General features: G+C 43.1%; 1 protein-coding gene across 4 annotated transcripts in view; it reads left to right on the forward strand.

The window, feature by feature from the left end:
• LOC115143928 (leucine zipper putative tumor suppressor 2 homolog) overlaps window positions 1–12,170 on the forward strand; it is a 47,233-nt gene that overhangs the window by 20,845 nt on the left and 14,218 nt on the right. For 2 of the 4 annotated variants that reach the window (XM_029684400.2, XM_065002361.1), the window contains exon 2: window positions 2,651–2,771. The gene's annotated coding sequence lies outside the window, so the exon portion shown is untranslated. Of the gene's footprint in view, window positions 1–1,446; window positions 1,667–2,650; window positions 2,772–10,733; window positions 11,002–12,170 lie in introns of those variants that run through there. The other 2 variants (XM_029684401.2, XM_029684402.2) reach the window with 2 other exon arrangements.

The following is a 12,170-nucleotide window of genomic DNA, read 5'->3' on the forward strand; positions in this document are numbered from 1 at the left end:
CGAAACAGTCCCGACTGGTGCAAACAATGAAACGGAAAATATTCACCCACAAAACACAGGTGGGAAAGTATGATTCTCAATCAGAGACAACGAACGACACCTGACTCTGATTGAGAACCATACCAGGCCAAACACATAAACACAACCTAGAAAAACGAACAGACTGCCCACCCCAACTCACGCCCTGACTATACTAACACAAAGACATAAATAAAGGAACAAGGGTCAGAACGTGACAAGAGCATTTAACACATTTTAGACAGTTAACTTAATAGTTATAGGATATCTAGCTGGAAAACATTTAGTTATGAATTCCATACTGTAACTAGATCACCTGGCTGCACAGCAGTGAGTGACTCACAAGGCTCTGGTCTCTCCTTCATTGGTTGCTTGTAAACAAACACCACATGACTGGGACTACCGGTAAGCTTCAAAATGAAAAGTTGTGACAGGTGAAATGAAGAACGCAATCTTCTTTATCTCCGAACGCATTGCACATATTGACTGCAGGTATTTAGTATGAAACATGTATGCACTCACTGGATAAAAATGCAGTTTTTTAAAAATACAAAAGTAGCTACAAATATTCAAGTTTAGAAATTGTTTTTGACAGTACTGAAAAACTATCCTGTGACTATTTCCAAATACCCCGGTATACTGCCCAAGCCTACCGTTTACCTTTTTTTTTTAAATGAAAGTGCGCACATTGATAGATATTAAGTCAACTTTGAATAAGACTGTACAGCCTATCCGTCCTGGGGGACATCTGCAAGATGATGCTGACAGGCTTAAATAATAAATGCACTAAGTTGTTCTTTTTGTTTGCTGTCACAATTTACCATAAGGTGTACTTTAAACATATATTTTTTTTTTACTAAACTACATTTTTAACGAGTACTTAAGTCGTTTTCTGACCGGATATTTAAGTAGTTTCTTAAGAGGGCTAGATTTACTTTTACTAGAGTAAATTACAATCTAAGTAACAGTACTTTAACTTAAGTACAGATCTTCTACCCACTTCTGGCACTGGAGGCAATGAATTACAGTTGTTCAGTCCTACAAGTGTGTGTGTGTGTGTGTGTGAGATTCAATTAGCATATATACATTGAAAAATAAAGGAGGGAGTGACTCAGTGTGGCGAATGGGGTCAGGGGAATTGATCCTGGCCTGGGTCACATTGAGGAGAGTGCAAGGTATTGAACGTCACAGATAGAAATTCCATGAATGGTGCTGACATGCCAGAGAGGCATGTTGATATCTGAACATTCCTCAACATTATGCCCAGCCCTGGTTAGCACAGCCAGTCAGCCAGAGTGTTGTGGTTGCCATGGCTACTTTCATATATGAATGCTTTCTCCAGCATAAGTTTGCACTGCAAGTTTGTCCTGTGTCGCCCCTTAATACATCCTTCCTTCCTCCATTTCTTTATCAGAGTATTAGAACAGCGGCCCAGTCCAAGAGCCTGCTAGGATGAATTACTGTGATCTGCTGGTAGTCTGATCCGCTTCACAACCAGGCTGCCATGGCTACCAGAGGGCTTTATTTCCCCTTGGAAGCTCTGTGTGCCGGACTTGAGTCTTGAGTTTCACCCGTACTCTGGCTCTCAGAGGAAGACAACAGAGGGGACAGAGGCGCTTTAGAGAGGACTAATGAACATAGTGGAGAGGTGAAGTATTCACTCAGCGCTGTCGTAAATGAGGGAAATTCACAGTTCGTTAAGTGTTCTCTTATGTTTGCATGGAATTCCACTCTGCGTTCCACCATCATTGACACGATGACTCAGATTTTCCTTGGAAAGGTTACTTCCTCCTTACAAAACAAGAGTAGTATTTCTACACACTCATTACTACACTCATGACCCTTCAGGTTTTCCGGCTCAGTGTTGGTACTGTAGTAGTTTTAGCTAAGGTCCTGTGTTCGTGGGTTGTGCTTAGGACTGCTACTGTGACCATATTACCGCCACACCGGCGGTCACGAGTCATTATGGCAGTCAAATTCCACCTGACCATTTAGTTACAGTAATTAGGTCATTAGTAGCCTACCAAACTTGCTAACTGCCTGGTACTCAGCACTCTATTGTCCCTCTAATCACTCTGACATCAATGCAAATGTTATCAAAAATCTAATTCTCTTCATAATCTAGTTCTCTTCATAACAACCCATGAGCTCATGTTGCAGAACATTTCTATAGGCGATGCAATTGCATGAGAAAACAGGGATGGCCTATTAAAAATAGGAAGATCCCCTCCGCTTTCTATAGGCTAGGCCTACTATATTTATCTCTCAACCTTCCTAATATTAAGCACATTGCTTCTCTTTATAACAGGTTGGTATGAAAATGAACCACGGGAATAGCGTCCTCCATTCACTATTTAAGTGCATAGACGCGTATTGTTTTTCACTGCCCCTGTTTCGAGACATTCGCATGATAATGGTCCCTTCCAAATAAAAACAAATGTCACACATATATTATTTAGTATACGCAAAGACTAGATTAAATCAAGAATCGTCTGATGGGTGACAATATTAGCCTCTCACTTGTGAGTGATGTATTTTCCACTAGGAAATTCAAGGCATTATCAAGTTCTTGTCAAATTGTGAATGAGTGACTGGTGCTAATTTCATTTTTCTTTCTGTTTTGTTTCTGTAGTCCATGAGCAGAGAGGGAGTAGAGCCCCAGCAGCGGCAGTGAGTCCATGGGATGCACGGCCGACCTGTTCCGCCTACTTCTCTCAGGCCTCCAGAAGCTGAATACAGGGTGCCATTGAGAGGTGAGCGAGCTGGAGAACCCAATGTGCCTCTGATTTGATATGTGCTTCGCTCAGTTGGTTCTCCTCGAAAGAGATGGCTTTCTGTCTTTCACATACCTTTTTTATTTTGTCCTGTACCTTGAAGTTACACTCTGTGGAAACATTCTCAAATTACTACCGAGATTTATTCTCTGTCAGAGTGTTACTTTAGAGCTTACATCTGCTTTTGTCTTTATGCTCTGTTTTAAGGGTGCTCTCAGATAGTCTTCTAGAAGTCACTGCAGCGCTTGGGCTATTGCGGCTCTACGTGAACCACACTAAGACATTATAAGGATGTTGTTGTACTATATGTTGTAGAATGCATTATGCCCGGTGGGCTTTCAGTAAAGTGCTACCAAGTCAGTGTGTAGTCAAGCTGTTTTGTCCTCTACGTGTGGTTGTTGTTCTCCTAATTCCAGCCGCGCGTGCGAAGTAACCATTTAAATCACTTAACCACACTAGCCTACTTCTCTAGCTACCCCACCTTTAGTCTACACCGTCGGAGCATACAACTGATTAAAACAAAACGTTTTCATTGATTGAGGTCAGATGGAGGATTTGCAGGTCATGGCTGAGGCTGAATGGTGTCCCCACTTAACCACACTAAGTGCTGTACCTCTTAAAATGGAGGAGTAACCCCTAATCTCTTTGGCACACCATACTGTAATCCAGAGTGCGAGTAAGTAAGGTGTCTTCCAAGTGAATACTCTACAGAGTTGCACTGTATACTGAAACTTCTGTACTGTATACCGAAGCTAGTACAAGAAACTGTTCGGTACTAGAATTTCTCTTTAGTTTCGGTACTTCTGTCAAATGTGTCTCATGTCATATGTGGATTGAGAGGTTCGAGTCTTGTCGAGTAATTTGTCTTTATCTTCTTAAGGGAGCAGTAGTAAAATAGCCAGGCTTGCTTGCGAATGCAGCTGACACAGCTCAAGCCATTTTTGACAAGCAAGCGAGAGGAGAGCGAATATACTGACAGCATTTTTCCAGCGAAAACATCATATACCACGTCCGCAGCTGGTTGACAAAACTGCCGCCAGAAGCAAATTATGGTAATATTTTGCTTACCAAAACAACTATGCTAAATGTGTTATATAGCAGTGCAGTGTAAGAGGTTTAGTTGCGAAACATTTTTTTTACACATGACTTTTTGCATTGCAATGTTATTCTACTACCAACTAAATTCAAATTCCTTTTTAGTGACAATGACATGAGCATTATAGTATGATTACAACCCAAAAGTAATTAATCTGTGACTGCAATATATTTAAACTACTTCACTAGCAGTTTGCTAGCAGTCACCACTAGCCAGCCAGCAGCCCTGGGTCATGGCTAGAAGGGATCCAGCTTCTGTCAAATTAATGTCAAAAGTAGAATTTCTTTGTATTTTAGTTACAATTCCTAACCTTAACCTAATTCTCCTAACCTGCTGACGTTAATTTGACAAACACTGCCATGGCCGCAGCCCTGGGTGGAGCATTGCACCCTGGGAGTTGAAATGTACTCTGGGAAAAGTAGTATGCTGTGTAAAATTCATTGGATTTCTATGTTGTGTAGACTATTGCAATATACAAGCTTAGGAAATTAACTTTAAAGTGTTTTTTTGTTATTTTGGAACTAAATGATTAATTTAATATATTACATTATTGAGCTGTAATGAATCAAAGAATCATTACCCAAGAACGCCAAGGTAACCTGCGTAAATTACTACCACTCCGTAGCACTCACGTCTGTAGCCATGAAGTGCTTTGAAAGGCTGGTCATGGCTCACAGCATCATCCCAGAAACCCTAGACCCACTACAATTCGCATACCGCCCAATAGATCCACAGATGACTCAAACTCCATTGCACTTCACACTGCCCTTTCCCACCTGGACAAAAGGAACAGCTACGTGAGAATGCTGTTCATTGACTACAGCTCAGCTTTCAACACCATAGTGCCCTCAAAGATCATCACTAAGCTAAGGACACTGGGACTAAACACCTCCCTCTGCAACTGGATCCTGGACTTCCTGATGGGCTGCCCCCAGGTGGTTAAGGGTAGGCAATAACACATCTGCCATGCTGATCCTCATCACAGGGGCCCCTCAATGGTGCATGCTCAGTCCCCTCCTGTACTCCTTGTTTACCCACAACTGCGTGGCCACGCACGACTCAAACACCATCACGTTTGCCGACGACACAATGGTGGTAGGCCTGATCACTGACAATGATGAGACCGCCTACAGAGAGGTCAGAGACCTGGCAGTGTGGTGGGCAACAATCTCTCCCTCAACTTGAGCAAGACAAAATAACTGATCGTGGACTACAGGAAAAGGGGGGCCGAACACGCCCCCATTCACATCGACAGGGCTGTAGTGGAGCAGGCCGAGAGCTTCCAGAGGGTAGTGCGTACGGCACAGTACATCACTGGGGCCAAGCTTCCTGCTATCCAGGACCTCTATACCAGGCGGTGTCAGAGGAAAGCCCCGAGGAAGGCCCCACCCTAGTCATAGAGTGCTATCTCTCCTACCGCACAGCAAGCGGTACCGGAGCGCTAAGTCTAGGTCCAAAATGCTCATTAACAGCTTCTATCCGCAAGCCATTAGACTAAACAGTTAATCAAATGGCTACCCGGACAATTTGTATTGACCCTCTTTTTTTAAAGCTGCTGTTACTTACTGTTTTATCTATGCATTGTCACGTTACCCCTACCTACATGTACCACCGCTCATTGACTTGGTACCAGTACATATTACATGTACCACCGCTCATTGACTTGGTACCAGTACATATTACATGTACCACCGCTCATTGACTTGGTACCAGTACATATTACATGTACCACCGCTCATTGACTTGGTACCAGTACATATTACATGTACCACCGCTCATTGACTTGGTACCAGTCATGACTTGGTACATGTACCACCGCTCATTGACTTGGTACCAGTACCGTTCATTGATATTACATGTACCACCGCTCATTGACTTGGTACCAGTACATATTACATGTACCACCGTTCATTGACTTGGTACCAGTACATATTACATGTACCACCGCTCATTGACTTGGTACCAGTACATATTACATGTACCACCGTTCATTGACTTGGTACCAGTACATATTACATGTACCACCGCTCATTGACTTGGTACCAGTACATATTACATGTACCACCGCTCATTGACTTGGTACCAGTACATATTACATGTACCACCGCTCATTGACTTGGTACCAGTACATATTACATGTACCACCGCTCATTGACTTGGTACCAGTACATATTACATGTACCACCGCTCATTGACTTGGTACCAGTACATATTACATGTACCACCGTTCATTGACTTGGTACCAGTACATATTACATGTACCACCGCTCATTGACTTGGTACCAGTACATATTACATGTACCACCGCTCATTGACTTGGTACCAGTACATATTACATGTACCACCGCTCATTGACTTGGTACCAGTACATATGTACCACCGCTCATTGATACCAGTACATGTACCACCGCTCATTGACTTGGTACCAGTACATATTACATGTACCACCGCTCATTGACTTGGTACCAGTACATATTACATGTACCACCGCTCATTGACTTGGTACCAGTACATATTACATGTACCACCGCTCATTGACTTGGTACCAGTACATATTACATGTACCACCGCTCATTGACTTGGTACCAGTACATATTACATGTACCACCGCTCATTGACTTGGTACCAGTACATATTACATGTACCACCGCTCATTGACTTGGTACCAGTACATATTACATGTACCACCGCTCATTGACTTGGTACCAGTACATATTACATGTATATATTGTTATTGTGTTTCCTTTTTTTCTGTATTTAATTTTTTAATCGTTTTTTTTCTTTTTTGCAAATATTTTCTTACTTTTTAAAATAGTTATTGGTTCGTTCTACACCTTGTTTTCAGCGCATGTGACACATAACACTTGATTTGATTTAGGTCTAATGAATGTCATATGACCCAATATTATGGTCATAGATTGAATTAACCCTGATATGTATCAAATTAAATTTGAAAACCATTTAGATTTAATTGTACAATGGTTTTGTATGCTCCAAGTCTCAGATATGGTTTTTGCATTTAAACAATGTTTCTGTTACTTAATATGGTGTTTTAATTTTTGAAAGAAATAGAAAATATTCTATTTATTTCAGTAGTTATCGAAATACTTACTTGTAGGTTCCTTCTCGACAATACAATAAGAAATAATAATGATAATAATAATAATGGATAAAGTAATCCTTCTCCCCCCTTAAAAGACCTAGATGCACTATTGTAAAGTGGCTGTTCCACTGGATGTCATAAGGTGAAAGCACCAATTTGTAAGTCGCTCTGGATAAGAGCGTCTGCTAAATGACTTAAATGTAAATGTAAATGGCTCCATAGAATAACATTTTTAGCGTAAGTATAATACAGAAAGGCACAATTTATAGTACAATATTTACACATATATCAGAGAAAGGGGAGGATTGTTTAAATTGTACATTATTAGTAATAGTAAATAAGAGGCTGGTAGGAGCAATTGTGGTGTGTGGATGTGTGCTAAGGTCCAGAGAGTAATTGCAGGTGGCCAGTCCAGTTCAAGTTTTCAGCAGTCTGATAGGAACTAAGTGAGAGAACAGCTCGTGGCTGGGTTGTGTGGGGTCCTTGATGATGTTGCGGGACTTCCTCAGTCACTGTTTCAAGTAGATGTCCTGGAGAGTGGGAACACGGCCCCAGTGATGTACTGGGCCGGATGTAGCAATTCCCGAACATAGAAATGCCCATACCAGGCTGGGATGCAACCAGACAGGATGCTCTCAATGGTGCAGCGGGGTAGTATTTGGAGAGGACCTGGGGTGGAATGCCGAATTTCTTCATCCGCCTTAAGAAGTAGAGACTCATTTGGCCCTATTGACAAAAGTGGTGGTGTTGTTAGTCCATGACAAGTCCTCAGTGATGTGGACGCAGAGGAACTTAAAACTGCGGACTCTCTACTGCAGTCCCGTTGATGTAGATCGGGGCCTTTTCCCTCTTCCGCTTCCTGAAGTCAAAAATCAACTCCTTTTGTTTTGCTGAGGTTGTTGTCCTGGCACAACATTGCCAGTTCACTTACCTCCTTCCTCCCTACAGGCTGACTTGTCGATGTTGGTTATCAGGCCTACAACCGTGGTGTCGTCAGCAAACTTGATGGAGTTGGTCTTGTGCGAAGCCATGCAGGTGTGGGTGAACAGGGAGTACAGCAGAGGACCGAGGACAAACCTCTGAGGGGCCCCTGTACTATTAGAGCTCTTACTAGGAATAGCGATTTACTGACTTTTTTTCATATCCACTAAGGCAACTCCAGTTAATGCCAATGTCTTTTTCAGTGGAAACCAAATAATTGAAGTGCCAAGCGGTAAACATCTGGTTGGGTTTATTTGTTGAAGCATTTGGGATTATTGTATTTTGATGGTACTAGCCTTGGAATCACAACTGAATCATGCTATGTTAACATTCACTCGTTTTAATTTCAAAGCTAAGTAATTGGTGCCATAGAGAGGGATTTTTGGGAGAGTGTTTTGTTAGGCAGTTTTAGCTCCAGCTCCCGCAGGGAGTGATGTCCCCGTGAAGCGAAAGCAGACCATACACTGATGGATGGCCTAGCTTTCTGTTCACCACAGACATGAGCCATTTTTATGAAAATATAATAGGGGAACAGCAAGACGGGTACACTGAGATGGCAGGTCTCTCATTGATGGATGAGCACTACCAGCATCAACTTTAAATATAGATCAGCAAGGGATTTGGGGATGACTAAATGTTTTGGTTTGTCCTAGGTAATAACATAATGTCCCATGTACAGACTGGGGGATTTGAACTGTGAAGGAAGTCATGCTGGAAGTGTTTGTTTAACCGGTTGGATCTCTCCATGCCTCCTTAGCTATGCTATATCCCGGGGTGTTTCTCAATAGCGTGAAGTGGCATCCTCTCCGTGATTTACTTTCCTTCATCCAAAGGGGGAAAAAAATGAACTGGTGAAAAGAATGACCTGGTAGCCATCCACCATATTGCTTTCACCTCTGTAAAACCTCAATCAGCCCTTTGAAGGGTCACTGCTGAGTCATGTTAGGTTGTCTGCCACTCCCTCCTCCCCACTGGCCCATAAAGAGGCTGCTGTGTTAATGGTGGCAGCAGTGGAATCTGGGATGATTTGCTGCTATAGGCACTTTCTCTGTCTGCTGGTGGCCTTGGATGGCTGGGCGACTGGGCTCATGATTGATTATTACCCAGTCTGGACACTCAGGGAGGGGGGGTTCTTGTTGTCCACTCTCCTGCAGACAACTTTAGAGCTCTTTTATAGTACCGGATTGGACCAATCACCGGGGTCATGTTCAGTGGCGTAGCGCAGTTTTGTGACCCACCCAGCAAAATCCGAGCCATGAGGCTAAGAGAAAATGTTGCTATTTTTCCTGCTAGAGATAATAAATTACGTGTTTATACAGTGCCTTCAGAAAGTATTAACACCCCTTGAATTTTTCCACATTTTGTTGTGTTACAGCCTGAATATTTAATTGAGATTTTGTAACTGGCCTGCACACAATACCCCATGTCCAAGGGGAATGATGTTTTTAGAATTTTTTACAAATTCATTCAAAAGGAAAAGCTGAAATGTCTTCAGTCAATAAGTATTCACCCCCTATGTTATGGCAAGCCTAAATAAGTTCACATTTAAAAGAAGAAATTTGAAAATCCCTTTGATCATGGTTATTAATTACACGCTGGATGGTGTATCAATACAACCAGTCACTACAAAGATACAGGCATCCTTCCTAACTCAGTTGCTGGAGAGGAAGGAAACCGCCCAGGGATTTCACCATGAGGCCAATGGTGACTTTAAAACAGAGTTTAATGGTTGTGATATGAGAACTGAGGATGGATCAACAACATTGTAGTTACTCCACAATACTAACCTAAATGGTAGAGTAAAAAGGAAGCCTGTACAGAATACAAATATTCCAAAACATGCATCCTGTTTGCAATAAGGCACTGGCTACACCAGTGGGCACCTTGCTACACACCCCTATCTCACCCTCACTTTGGTGTCTCTCAAGGTGAGTGGAGAGGTCTACCTTTACAACCCCTTGCTGTATGAAGGACACAAGCAGAACACTGGGCAGTGTGGCCCACTTGTAGGCCCTTAGAAATTGTGTGTGCTGTAGCCTACTTCTCTAGTAACTACCCTACTTTAGTCTACTCTGTCACACGGCTTAAAACTGGTTGAAACACCGTTTTTTTCATTGATTGTGGCCAGATGGGGGATTTGCAGGACAGTGCTGAGGCTGGGTGGCATGTCTGTTTGGAGTATAGTATAACTCCTCTGGAAACAAGCAGGCTGGAAACCGGGACTGTCTGGGTGTCAGAGGGTGTTTGGACTCTAGAATTTCACTGTCTGTCGGTTTCATTAGGCGACTGGAACACACTCAGCGACTGATCTGAAGTGGGACCCTGCTATGAACTGTATAGGGTCCTGTTGCTTGGTTGTGGCATGTCCCCTCCCCCTTAGCACTAGACAGATATTATCTTTTGAGGTGAACAGACCATATATCTTTTACACATGCATGCATGGGCACACGCAGATACTGCCAGTTATCTGATTAGTTAGGAAAGTATGTCTGCAGCAACATCAAGGGAGCCATAAAAATGACCCTATATCAGCATGCTGGCCCAGTTTCTTTCTTTCCCTCTTTAGACTGGAGTATGGCAGAATTCCCATACGACTGGCCACTCTCTCTCTCTCGCTCTCTCTCTTCCTATTTTTACTGCCTGACAAAGGCAGAGAGGCACACTATGCTGTGTGGAGCCTATTTGGTCAAAGCCGCACAGGAGAGAAAAGTGGAGAGCGAGTGAGCGCCAGCCAGGGAGAGAGAAAAAGAGGTGGCGTGGGGGAGTTTGTGTGAGAGAGAGGGAGAAGGAGGGGTAGAGAAGGAGGGACCGGAAAGTCCATTCACATTGGTGGCATTTGGCCTGAGCAATGAGCCGCGTTTGGACTCGGAGAGAAGTTTCCCTCAGGAGAAGAGAGTAGAGAGACCGACACAGAGCTACGGGAGGATTGGAACAAATTGAGTGGATATAACTCTTCTGGGAGCTGAACGACTTTGAAGTGGACGAGAGGAGGCCCAGTGCAGAGGCAGCTATGCGGGGGTCAGCTTGGGGTACGTGAGTAGTAGCTCTGTGCTGGGGAACTTTTGGGGCTTTGAATAGGGCACTGGGGAAAAGGAAGTTTGATGGAAAATAGAAACAGTCGAGATGGTTTCCACCAGAAACTGTAGACGTAGAACATTTGTAGACAGTGTGAGCCATGAGGGTTAACTGTTACCCTTGATGCCAGGTGGTGTAATTAACCTCTCCTAGAGTTGAGTGCTTTTTATCTATTAGATTTTTGTTTAGTCACACCTACAATTAGTTTAGTGCACTTATTTTGAGTCAGTTGGGATAAGCGAGTCTGCTAAATTATAACAAATAATGGGATGGAAGTGATCAATCCAATGACCAGAGTCATCTAAAATGGGATAGTAGCCAAGTTAATGTCTTATCTCTACTAAAGATCAGAGGTTCCTGGTCCTGGGGACCCAAAAGGGTGCACATTTCTGTTTTTGCCCGAGCACTACACACCTGATTCAAATCATCAAAGCCTTTTGATGAGTTGATAATTTGAATCAGCTGTGTAGTACTAGGGCAAAAACAGAAATGCAACCTTTGGGTCCCCAGGACCAGGATTGAGAACCAGTGCTATAGATGACTATAGCGTGGGAGAGCGCTCTCTCTCTGCTCACTGAAAACAAAGACCGTGACAGGCAGAGAAAAGTTCTCCGTGTGTGTGTGTGTGTGTGTGTGTGTGTGTGCTGCGTGCGCGCGCGCATACATGGGAGAAGAGGCCTCTCTCTTCCTCACTGGTCTCATCCTTGGCCATGCTCCCTTTAATTTGTTAGGCCACAAATGGAGAGAATGGCATTCAGTATGAGTGTAGGACAGACCTCATTATCCATAGAAGCATGATGACAGTCAGTATGAGTGTAGGACAGACCTCATTATCCATAGAAGCATGATGACATTCAGTATGAGTGTAGGACAGACCTCATTATCCATAGAAGAAGCAGTATGATGACATTCAGTGATCAGTAGTGTAGGACAGACCTCATTATCCATAGAAGCATGATGACATTCAGTATGAGTGTAGGACAGACCTCATTATCCATAGAAGCATGATGACATTCAGTATGAGTGTAGGACAGACCTCATTATCCATAGAAGCATGATGACATTCAGTATGAGTGTAGGACAGACCTCATTATCCATAGAAGCATGATGGCATTCAGTATGA

Source organism: Oncorhynchus nerka, linkage group LG16 (genome assembly GCF_034236695.1).
Source record: "Oncorhynchus nerka isolate Pitt River linkage group LG16, Oner_Uvic_2.0, whole genome shotgun sequence".
In the NCBI taxonomy this organism is placed as follows: Eukaryota; Metazoa; Chordata; class Actinopteri; order Salmoniformes; family Salmonidae; genus Oncorhynchus; species Oncorhynchus nerka.